This window comes from Centruroides sculpturatus, unplaced genomic scaffold (assembly GCF_000671375.1).
Source record: "Centruroides sculpturatus isolate CEXI.00-Female unplaced genomic scaffold, Cexi_2.0 scaffold8, whole genome shotgun sequence".
Classification (NCBI taxonomy): Eukaryota; Metazoa; Arthropoda; class Arachnida; order Scorpiones; family Buthidae; genus Centruroides; species Centruroides sculpturatus.
The window spans coordinates 1,631,423-1,642,609 of NW_019384535.1; the positions used below are offsets into that span (position 1 = coordinate 1,631,423).

The 11,187-nt window shown below is 32.1% G+C and overlaps 1 long non-coding RNA gene and 1 pseudogene across 1 annotated transcript; both read left to right on the forward strand.

Moving 5' to 3' along the window:
• The first annotated feature begins 647 nt into the window (after window positions 1-647).
• Window positions 648-7,863, forward strand: LOC111623212. The gene is made up of 4 exons (XR_002756412.1): window positions 648-764; window positions 3,092-3,219; window positions 4,472-5,225; window positions 7,010-7,863. It is a non-coding gene; the product is annotated as an uncharacterized LOC111623212 (long non-coding RNA).
• An 83-nt stretch (window positions 7,864-7,946) lies between these two features.
• On the forward strand, window positions 7,947-8,434 carry LOC111623230 (annotated as a pseudogene).
• Window positions 8,435-11,187: the final 2,753 nt, after the last annotated feature.

The following is an 11,187-nucleotide window of genomic DNA, read 5'->3' on the forward strand; positions in this document are numbered from 1 at the left end:
AATTATTTCCCTTCCCACGTCAAACGCACGCGATAAAAAATGAAAAATAAAAATCATTTATGATTATAAAATAAATAAAATAAATAATTACAATTTAAAGACGACGACGACGACGACGACGATAAACAATAAAAATGAGAAAATTATTATTGTGGCGCCATCTATGAGAAGATTTAGGCATTTATTCCTTGTAAATGTCATTTTCTCTAAATACGGTTTATTGACGAATTAAATTCTGCCGCAAAAGAATATCGTGGCGGCTTCTACTGTCTTTACATCGAATTTGTAAGATTTTGTTGTAAAATTGAAATGAATTCATTTATAATAACAATAATTACATTTTATTTCCTTGTTAAGGGTAATACAAATTTCACAATAACAAATATTATTTCGGTCTACACGATTAATATACATATCACAAATAAGTGTATTAATTATAACATAACACGGTCTAGCCAGACCACTTAAATAACAATAACATTATCTGGTGAATTTAGACATTAACAATGATTTAAAACAACAATGTAAATCAAACAATTAAATATTACAAAGTCATTTTTTCAGTGTATTTAACAAAAATATTATAAATTCTATAAGCTTCCTTTCTATCGATATTATTTAAGTTATTTCTGAAGTCTACAGGCGAACTACCGTTACATATATTTATTATATCGTATTGTTTACGCAGATTATTTAGAGATGGGCAATTTTGGAAAAGATGGAGTACGGAAAAATCTTCGGATTGTCATAATTGGCAAGATTATGTAAGTTTTATTAAATATTTATTGAGTGGTAACTGATTAATATACCAGGGATAGGTAGTTGCTTCGATTTAGAGGAAGCCGATCTTTGTTAATTGATGGCGATATTGCGGAGCTTATTGAAAGGGAATGTCCGCATTTCCAGTCTCGATTCCGATACTCCGAATGTGTTTAATAGTCTACGAAATTTATATCGCCGTAATTGCTTATTATTGTCGTTTCTGCCGCGCTTTCATTTCTTGTTGTAAAAATCGTCACTTTTATATTTGAGTCTGTAATAGAATTTTATAATTCGTTTAAGTAAATGAGGAAAGGTCCGAGTACGGCTTGTTTCGTGTCGAATGGCCTATCCGGGTATTGTATTTTCTAGCCGAAATAATTTACGAAGAAAGTAGATACGCTCGTATAAATAATCCGAGGCCCAAATTGGGCTCGCGTAATAGACAATAGAGTTTACTATAGTATTATAGAGTTTCGGATGGATATTCGAGTTTGATGTTTTCGTAGTTGAACATAAAAATATGAGATTATCGATTGCAATTATGTCGTATGGGTTTTGAAAGTTAAATTCCGATCGAATTCGATCCCCACATATTTGACCTCGTTGGCTATTTGCAATAATAAATTTTTGAGTCTTTTTCAGATAATTTTTTATTTTTACGGAAAATGACGATGTTAGTTTTCTCGGGGTTTATTTCCAGGTAAATCGTTTTAATATAGTTGTTGAGTTGATTAATTTTACGTTGTAAAGATATTTTATTTGGAGCTATAATAACGAGATCGTCGGCAAAAAGGATGTAGTGGAAGGAGCTATTATTAATTTCAATGTCATCGGAAGGATTGTTAAATAATTTGTCGATACCCAGTAGATAAAAATTAAATAAATACGGAGACAGTGGGTTTCCCTGGAGTGTTCCGCGTGAAAGGCTTAAAGAAAGTATAAGGGTATTACCTGGCTTAATTTTGACAGTATAATTTATATATAGCTGGTTTATTGTAGACGTAAATCTGTGACTAGCCCCATTAACTTTTAATTTGTTTATTAGTAAAGGAGTATAAACTGAATCGAAAGCCTTTTTAATCTCAATAAATGCGGCGTAAACTTTCCTTTGTTTTTTCATAAGATGTAGTTGGATTATCATTAATAGAATAAAAATGGCAGTTTCGGTTGCTTTATTTTTTGTGAAGGCGTATTGAAATTTAGCTTCTAAGTCATTGATTTTAGTCCGTTGCTGGAATCTGTTTGCCGTCATAGTTATGTGGAGAGGACTCGTCGCTCTTTTTGTACAGCATTGTTAGAATAGCGGTGTTCCAGGAGTCGGGAAAAGAAGTTGTCTTGTACACGATATTGAAGATATTAAGTAATTTTAATTTAGAGTTATTAGGCAGCATTTTTAAGAATTTTGTAGAAATGTTATCGTGACTTGGGTTTGAGTTGCTTTTTCTTTTTTGGACAACATCGTTTAATTCAACGATTGTGAAGTCGGCGTCCAGGTAACCATTGTAGATTATTGCATTATTTATTATTGAAGGATTTAAATAAATTTTCGAGTAACGTTGATAGAAGGCTTTCCGGGTATCAAAGTTAATAATTGCTGAGTTTTCGTTATTGCGAGATGTAGGTCGACGTAGACCGAAATAGTTTGTTGATCTTGTTATAATTAATTAGATTTAATTCGAGCTTTCTAAAATAATTTTTCTTTTTTGTCTTTATTAAGTTATTGTAGACTCTTTTAACTACTTTGTAGGCATTGAAATTGGTATCATTAGAATTCGATCGGAATATTTTTAGTTTAGCTTGTTTTTCTCTTTTCATTTTGTAGCGATCAAAGTCAAACCATCTTTGTCCAGGACCATTGTAATGCCTCCTTCTGCCGTTATTCTTATATATGTAATCGTTCATTAAATTTATCATTAAACTGTATATTTCTGCACTATTGTTATCCGGAATGTCTTCGAATCCATTTCCAAATTCATTAGCGTATCTATTTATTTTGTATTGTATTCTTTGTTTTTTATATGAGGAATTATCAGAATTTTTTTTCAAAAAGAGTAAAAAAGTTAACTTTGTGGGAAAATGATCAGAGATATCAAAATTAATAACGGTAAAATCCAGGCAGCAATCTAATAATAATTCCGAGCGTATGGTAAAGTCAATAGATGAGTTAAGCGTGTAAATTCCGCGGGTATATCAGATTTAATTCTACCATTGATTATATACATTTTGAGATTAATTATTGCATCGATTCATTTTTGTCCGAGTCTGTTTAAATGCTTATCCTTCGAGAGACGGTTGTTTTGTATTAAAAAATTATTACCTTTATATTTAGAGTCCATATTATCCGCAATTCTTGCATCGAAATCGCCCAAAATTACGGAATAAGGAGTCATATTTTGCCAGATCTCCATTTGTTTAGTTATTTCGTTCAAAGCTATTATGTCGTCGGGTGGAATATAGGTAAGCGTTAAAGTTATTAAATTATTCGTAATATTAGCAAGATTAAGAATTGAATAAGGAGCAGAATGAAATTATTAGATTTTTTTGTTTGTAAAATTTTGCAGAGACCTTTTTTCATTAATATGCAAAGTCCCCCTCTTGGGCGGCCTGCACCTATAAGTTTTTTTTTTTGCCAAAGCTGACTCTATTGTAAATTTTTCAAAAAAGGTAGAATTCAAAATATATATAAATGGTTTGCTGTATATTAGTTAATATGACGATTTTAGTCTCTGTAATCCGAAAAATATTCTTGGTAGACAAATCTCACAGCAATCTTATTGGCAAATTAAATTTATTTTGTAAAGACTACATCAAATGCATTTCGGGCTGGTCTAAGAGGGACTGGAAAATATTAGACCAGCCCGAAATGCATTTGATGTAGTCTTTACAAAATAAATTTAATTTGCCAATAAGATTGCTGTGAGATTTGTCTACCAAGAATATTTTTTGGATTACAGAGACTAAAATCGTCATATTAATTAAAGGTAGAATTGTAGAGTATTTCAGAAGCTATCCGGATTTCAGTCGTGGCAATAATATCCAGATCATACTTAGAAATAAAGGCATCTATCTGAGGTATTTTGTATTTAAGTCCTTGACTATTCCAGTTTATAATCGAGAGGCATTGATTATTAGGGTAGAGTTTGCGGAATTGAGTTTTATCTTGTTTATTAATATGTTATTTAGTTAAATTTGCTATGGAAGAAACGTATCTACACGCACCGGTTTTCCCGTGTTTAAACTACAAGTTAGCTTTTCACGATCAATTACTAAGATGTCATTTCGCAATTTTACCCGTGGGTTTTGTTTACGTAATTCATAAAAATTTAGCAGTAGATGTTTCCTTCTACTTCTTGAGTTGTTAGTTAAATAAGGAGAAATCTGTATGTTTTTCCATTCCTCTAGTAGATTTTGTTGTTTTTTCGTACGAAGGCAGGAAAAACAGATGTCTAGTTTGATTATTATTAAACGTTATTCTTATTGTTAACTTTGGCGTTTTCGATAGTTGGACTATCTCTAGTATATTGTCTCGAGTTATATTTATATTTAATACATTAGTAATAAATTTCAACATTTCTGCTCTTGAAATGGTTTTGTAGTTTGGGTAATTGTACATTATTATGTTGTTATAGCGATGTTCGTTTATTAACACGTCCATTTTAAATTGGATGAACTCTTTGTCCATTTGTAATTTTGGTTAAATTTACACTAGGTATCCAAGATGACGGCGCTTCCTGTAGCCTCGAACAAGATCGCTCCGCGACGATTGACGTAGAGGGAGCTGTTTACATATTTGTGACGAATTAATTAATTATGTAAATTATCGAAGGATAACGTGTTTGCGGGTGCGTTTGGTGGCGACGCGAAAACGAAAGGAGTTATTACGAATTTTCAAAGTCGAGGTTTTTATAATAAGGTTTACTTTTTTGTGTTTTTCTCTCGTTGTTAATTTGCTAATAATAAGAATAATAATGGGAAATTTAGAAATTAACTGTGAATGTTTTTGGTTAAAATGCGCAAGTAGGCAATTTTATAAACTTTTAGAAGCGGAATATGATGTAAATTTAGGTTTAGATACCAGAATTGGTAGTAGCGACTTCGAGTTTGCCGTAAGTTTGGGCATTCGGCACGTCGAGGACGTTTGTCAAATATGTTCGAACAAGTGTAAAATAAGGTACAGATGCGATAGGAAATCGTGTGTTATGAAGTGCGAAAAATGTCGGCGGAACAACAATTCGGCCACCTTTAAAGGAAAATGCGGCAAAATTTCTTGGGCGGCGATATTGTCGTTTTTATGGCACTACGTTCCGGAAAAATAGCAACGCGGAAAGAACCCGAGAGTGTACCCGCCGCTCCAGTTTCGAAAACGAGAAGAAAGCAAAAAAAAAAAAAATGGAAACAAAGTCAAGGCAACAGATGAAATCAAACGTCGTCGCAAAAAAACAGAATCCAGCGAACAAAATAGAGTAAGTAATTTTTTAATTATTATTTTGTAATTTGATTTCTTTTTTTCTTTTTCGCGGCGGCTCCGCCACCGCCACCGAGTTTGTCATCTCGTTTGCACGCATGCGCGCGTGCAAACAAAAGATGGCTACCGAAAGCACCGACCGAATCTGCGACCGCCGCCATCTTGGATACCTAGGGTAACATTAACCATTCCAAAGCACTGAAGTATAGGTGTCTGGGAGTTTATCAGTTATATTAGTCGAGGTGTGATCAGAAATAGTTGACTCACATGGGTTGTCGTTTTCATTAATCTGCGATGAATTTAAATTATAATTCTTATCACTAATGGATTCTTCATAGAGATTTTTTTCGGAAGTGAAGTTAATCTATTAACGAATTGGGATTTGAAGAAGATGGCTGATTCTTCTTAGTATGCAATTTGGCACGATTCAATGGAGTCTACCTCTCTTTGCTGGAGACAGTTGCATAATTATTCTTGTTATTACCGATATAAATTGTCTAGCTGTTACCCGCGGCTTTGCCCGCGCAGATTTTGTAAGCAAACTCCATTTATATTCAGTATTTTTCAACAATCATAGTAATTGTTATATAACACCTACCGCCGAGAATCAAACGAACTATTTTCAATTTGATCAATTTTCTGGAGCATTTACAATCGTTCTATAATCGAACCAATACGTAATAACAAATTCGAATTGAAAACAGTTCAAACATTTGATTAAAAAATCGAAATATATCAAAATATTTATAACAACGTCCGAAATGTTATCAATTTAATACATCTAAGTACCCAATGAAAATTAAACGTTGTTGAAAACGAAAAATCGCATCTAAAATAGTACAGTAGAAGCCGTTCTTCGGGTTAAGCCTTAATCCTCTCCCTCTCCCCCCGCGGGGAATTTCGAAAAATCCCTTCTTAGTGCGTGATTTCACGACGTACCCTAACTGTATACCAAATTTCACCTGTTTAGGTTCGGCGGTTTGCTCTGGGCGATGACGAATCAGTCAGTCAGTCGAGACAAGTGATTTTATGTATTTAGATTAATTGATAAATTAGGCTTTTTGTAGTAGTAAATAATCAAAAAAACAATAAACTTTTATTCTTAGTATCAGTGGCCAGGTACAAAGGAAAACACGCCAGCCAATAAATTCATTTATTAGAAAAAGTGTTTTTTACTTCTCCTCAAAAGTTTCTTTTTTTGCATTGCACGCTTCACATAATAAACATTTTTTAAAATTATTTTTAATATTTATTTTATATAAAATTTAATATATTTCATTGAATCTTCTTTATTTAATATATATTTATTTTTATTTGCTTTATAATAATTTTTTATATAAAAACTTAAATTCATAAAATAGTTAATTAAAAATTAATTTCTTAATGAATTTTAATAAATTTTATTAATAAAATATCGATTTTTAAATACTTTTTTCATCTCGAACTTTAATTTATTTAATTATTTATATTTTAATGCCACATACAATCGAAAGAATAAATCATATAAGGACCCAATTGATGAAAAACGTGGCCCTTTTGTTATGTGACGACATCTAGTGCGTATTTTTAATACTAATCCATTTAAAATGTCTTCTGTCTTACTCAGCTGGTGGCATCTAGTGTTTATTATTAACACTAATTTATATAAAAATAAATTATATTTTAAAATTCTTAATAATTCATTAAAAACATTTATTAAATAAACAAATTTAATTATCGTTCTTTAAAAATTAATTATAAATTATAAATACTATATATAGTAAAATTTTTCTCCATATTCAGAAAGCCCGTGCGTTACCCTTGAAGTAATTACGAAAGTTGCCACAAGGGTAAACTGATCGAATCGGATAGACATATTATCACTTGTGACGTAATGAATCTTGAAATGCTTTGAATCTTATTGGTTCTGTAGGATACAGAAAAACCTGTTATAAATGGGTGAAGTCAACTAATAAGGGTGGACCATTTCTGTTTTAACCTGTTATAAAATATGGATTCTTTTCCACCCTTCTTCCGAACGTCGATCGATGGAATGTATTCATAAATAGTCGCTAGTCACGGAGGAACCCAAATTTACAAAGTTAAATGACAAACTCGTGATCACTGCCTTTTGGAATCAGGGTGTAAATTACTTTGATACCCTAGAAAAAAATGCTATCATTTTACGTACATCTTTAGAAAACCAATAAAGACAAAGATGCCAAACATTACAGAGGAAAGAGATCGAGATTCACCAAGACATGAGATTTCACACTCTTGCTAGGACTTTAATACTTCATCCCTGGTTTTACACCCTCAGATTGAAGTTCTCTTTGGCAGAAACCGAGTGAAACTCTCTTGTATGAGACTAAAGGATGGCTAAAAGGTCGAGAAGACGAGTTTTTACCAAAATGTCTCCATAGCCCGGAAAGAGTAAATGGAGAAAATATATTTTATAAGGGGTAATGTTTCAATGATCACTGCGTTTGACTGTTACACATACCAGATTTGGTTGGTCTGTATATTAAACAAACCCATTTATCACCGATCGCGTATTACTTATTGACTCAACCTCCTATAAGATTTGGATTCAGCTTTGTTAATACGAGATATCACCATAGTTTGCATACAATACAACGAACCAATGAAGAGTTCGGATTTATCTCCTAGTATTGTGTACTGTTGTTATTACACTTATTGTTATCAAAGTTTTAAATATTTTATACAATACAACGAACCAATGAAGAGTTCGGATTTATCTCCTAGTATTGTGTACTGTTGTTATTACACATTTGGTTTTGAAAGTTTTAAATATTTTATAATCTAATTTTCAGAATAGTATCTGCTGCTTTTCCCTGCAATCATTTCACTCACATATTTATCGACGAAGCTGGAAATTCTTATGAACCGGAAACGATTATTCCAATATCCGGTTTATTACAGAGTTCAATTGATAATCCTAAAGGCGGTCATCTGATTCTTGCAGGAGATCCAAAACAGTTAGGTCCTATTGTGAGATCAAAATTAGCCACTAAATATGGTTTGGGTAATTATTTTTAATGTTTACTTTCATTTTATTTATTAGAAGTATATAATGTTTTCTTTTAAATAGGTTTGTCACTTTTGGAACGCCTGATGAATATAGAACAAGTGTATGGACGTAAAGAAAATGTGTACAACAAACAAGTACTTACAAAATTATTAAAAAATTATCGANCCCTTAATTAATTAAGGGTGAACATTAGAAAAATTACTTACAAAGGAAGATCTTTTCAGATGCGAATTCTGGATTAATTTGATAATTCAGGACTTATGATTTTATTCCCTTTCTTTGACATATGAGAATGATAAGATTAGAATTATGAGTCTGGTGTTGTCACGCTCATATATCTAATCTCTTCTTAATATTTAATCTATTTTTCTAAGTTAAAAAATAAATTAATAGGGTTTATTATCTGTATTTATGTAGTGTTATACAAGATACAGTTTGTATTTATAATTATTTCATTAATTCAACCACATTTATAATTAACAAGACTTGTCAAGCCTATCTGATAGCGCGCTCCACAAAAGCGAATCAGATATTTTTAAAAATAAATTTATTATAAAATTTAATTGAATACAATATACTAAGCTATAGTCTTTAGTATAGCTTAGTGATCGTAGACATGAATGGAATATAACACTTAGGTAACGAAAGTGAAGTCATTGCGCACAGACCTAACATAAGCACTTGTCCACTGCCGTGAAGCGTGCTAAAAGCCAAATTGAATGTAATTAGAAATTCTATTAAAATATTTTAAAAAAAGAACTTGATATGGAATTGATCTTTCTTCCTCTCGTTATTTAATGTAAAGTTTTCCTCCTCTTTCAGCCAAGAAAAATGCATTTAATTATCAATTTTCCTGCTTAAAACGGAGAAAAATTATGATACCACTTTCGTTACGAGTTTTTACTTTCCAACATCAAAGTATCATTGTTTTGCGATTGAATTTAATTATATACAGTATTTACTTGAAATCGTTGGCGTTCTCCTTACCTGTGTGGCTTTTCTACTTGACGGAGAAGATCACTTCACAGGCTCCAGCAGCATTAAATCTTGACATTTCATTAGATGCAGACACTTAATTACATTTCTTCATCTTTGGTGTAAAACCTGATCATTTTTTATGAGTCGGGTGTTTAGTGTAAATTAATTGAAATGCAAATAACTTAATTAAGTGAGGTTGAAGATAAATATATACAGTATATATATTATTGTATAATCCTGTAATTTTTTACGAATTCGGTGACAAAAAAAAACGAAGAGCTTTGAAATGGCCAAAGGAAAAATGAAAGTAAATAATTTTCACAAAAATTATTTGCATTCTTCTTGTACTAATCATACCAATTAAGAACCAATGAAGTATCGGGTGATGGTAATTAAAGTATCCTTATTTGTCTTTATTTAGCGGTCCAAATGCAATTAAATCGGACGTAATAATATTTTAGGACGTGGAATATCGTAAAATAATTAACACCGAAGTTCACCACTAAACCAACTCACTACTGCATAAGCACACGTGTTGAAGCCAATTTCTGGGTATAAAAGTTGCTATAAATGTTTACTGTAGTACTGTACTAAGAAGGTCTGCATTGTTATCCGTATACAATCAATCACAATCAGATTGTTTGCCACTAACCCAGAAATCCTACTGATCCTTGCATTGATCTTCCTTTTCAGAATGGAAATAGGGAAATACAGTAGAGCATCAATTATCCGACCACCCGATTAACCGTCACATCGGTTAACCGACCGTTCTAGTCGGCAAATTTCAAATGTCCGCTAATGATATGAAATTACAATATTTGGCTATGTCTTGGCTACTTTAATATTATTTTTGTTAAAATTTTTGCGTGTTTTAGCTGGCATCATCGAAGAAAGGCCAGTATTTAAACGAGACTTAATTTTCTAATTATGAGTGGTTGTTTGTTTCGTGAGCAATAAAACAATTTAAAAATAATTTTTAACGATACAATAGCGACGATTATTATTTAAAAAAAAATTGTTAGGCTAAACATCGATGAAAATTCAACGCGAAGTTGGTTAATAGCGATATACTAATAAACTAATTACATGGGATATACTAATATCCTAATATAGTCTACTAATAATGTATCTTTTCCCTTCTTTTCGGTTATCCGATTTTTTCAGTTATCCGACCAACCTGAGTCCCCGATTGAGTCGGATAATCGATGCTCTACTGTAGATGTGTCGTGATCATGGAAGATCCTTGAAGGGACCAAGCACATCTTCACCTCGTTAGAACAGAATAAGACTCATAACTTTGTATTTGGCACGAAAAATCCTCATATTTTTACCAAATTTCACTGCACTCACTTAGCCTGTAGATCCATAATCACATTTATCGTCGGACCATTCTTCTTTAAATAAGCTTGTTCCAATTTCCTCTATGATGATGTCCAAAAGATGTCAGAGAGATTCTGACGTACAGTACAGTTCTGTCGAACAATTCTGTCGTACCCCAACTGCGACAGCATCTAAAGTCAATCACTTTCATGTAAGGTCAATCACCTCTACATATCAGGCATTTTGTACAGTAGTTTCTGCAAAATGTTACTGATAACAGAGTAATAAATGGTGTGTTAATCTGTGTGATTTTTGATTGTGGGGACACAAAAAAGTGTAGTTTATAGAGGACACGTTGAAATTTTAACAGCTTTAAAAGACAATACCATGTTGCACACGAGAAACATCACAGAGGATCAATTACGGGTCGGCCGTTGAACACACTGTTCGTCACTTTCGGGATTTACACTGTCAGAATGATGATTCCATTGAACAGTACCTTCTGCATTGTTAAACTATCTATAGTCCGAGTGTCTTATACAAATAAAATGTTTGTTGCTTGCAGTGCTAAAAGTGCCACAGTGGTGAGTTTTACTATTAATATTTTTACTTGAAAAGTTACTATACTAGA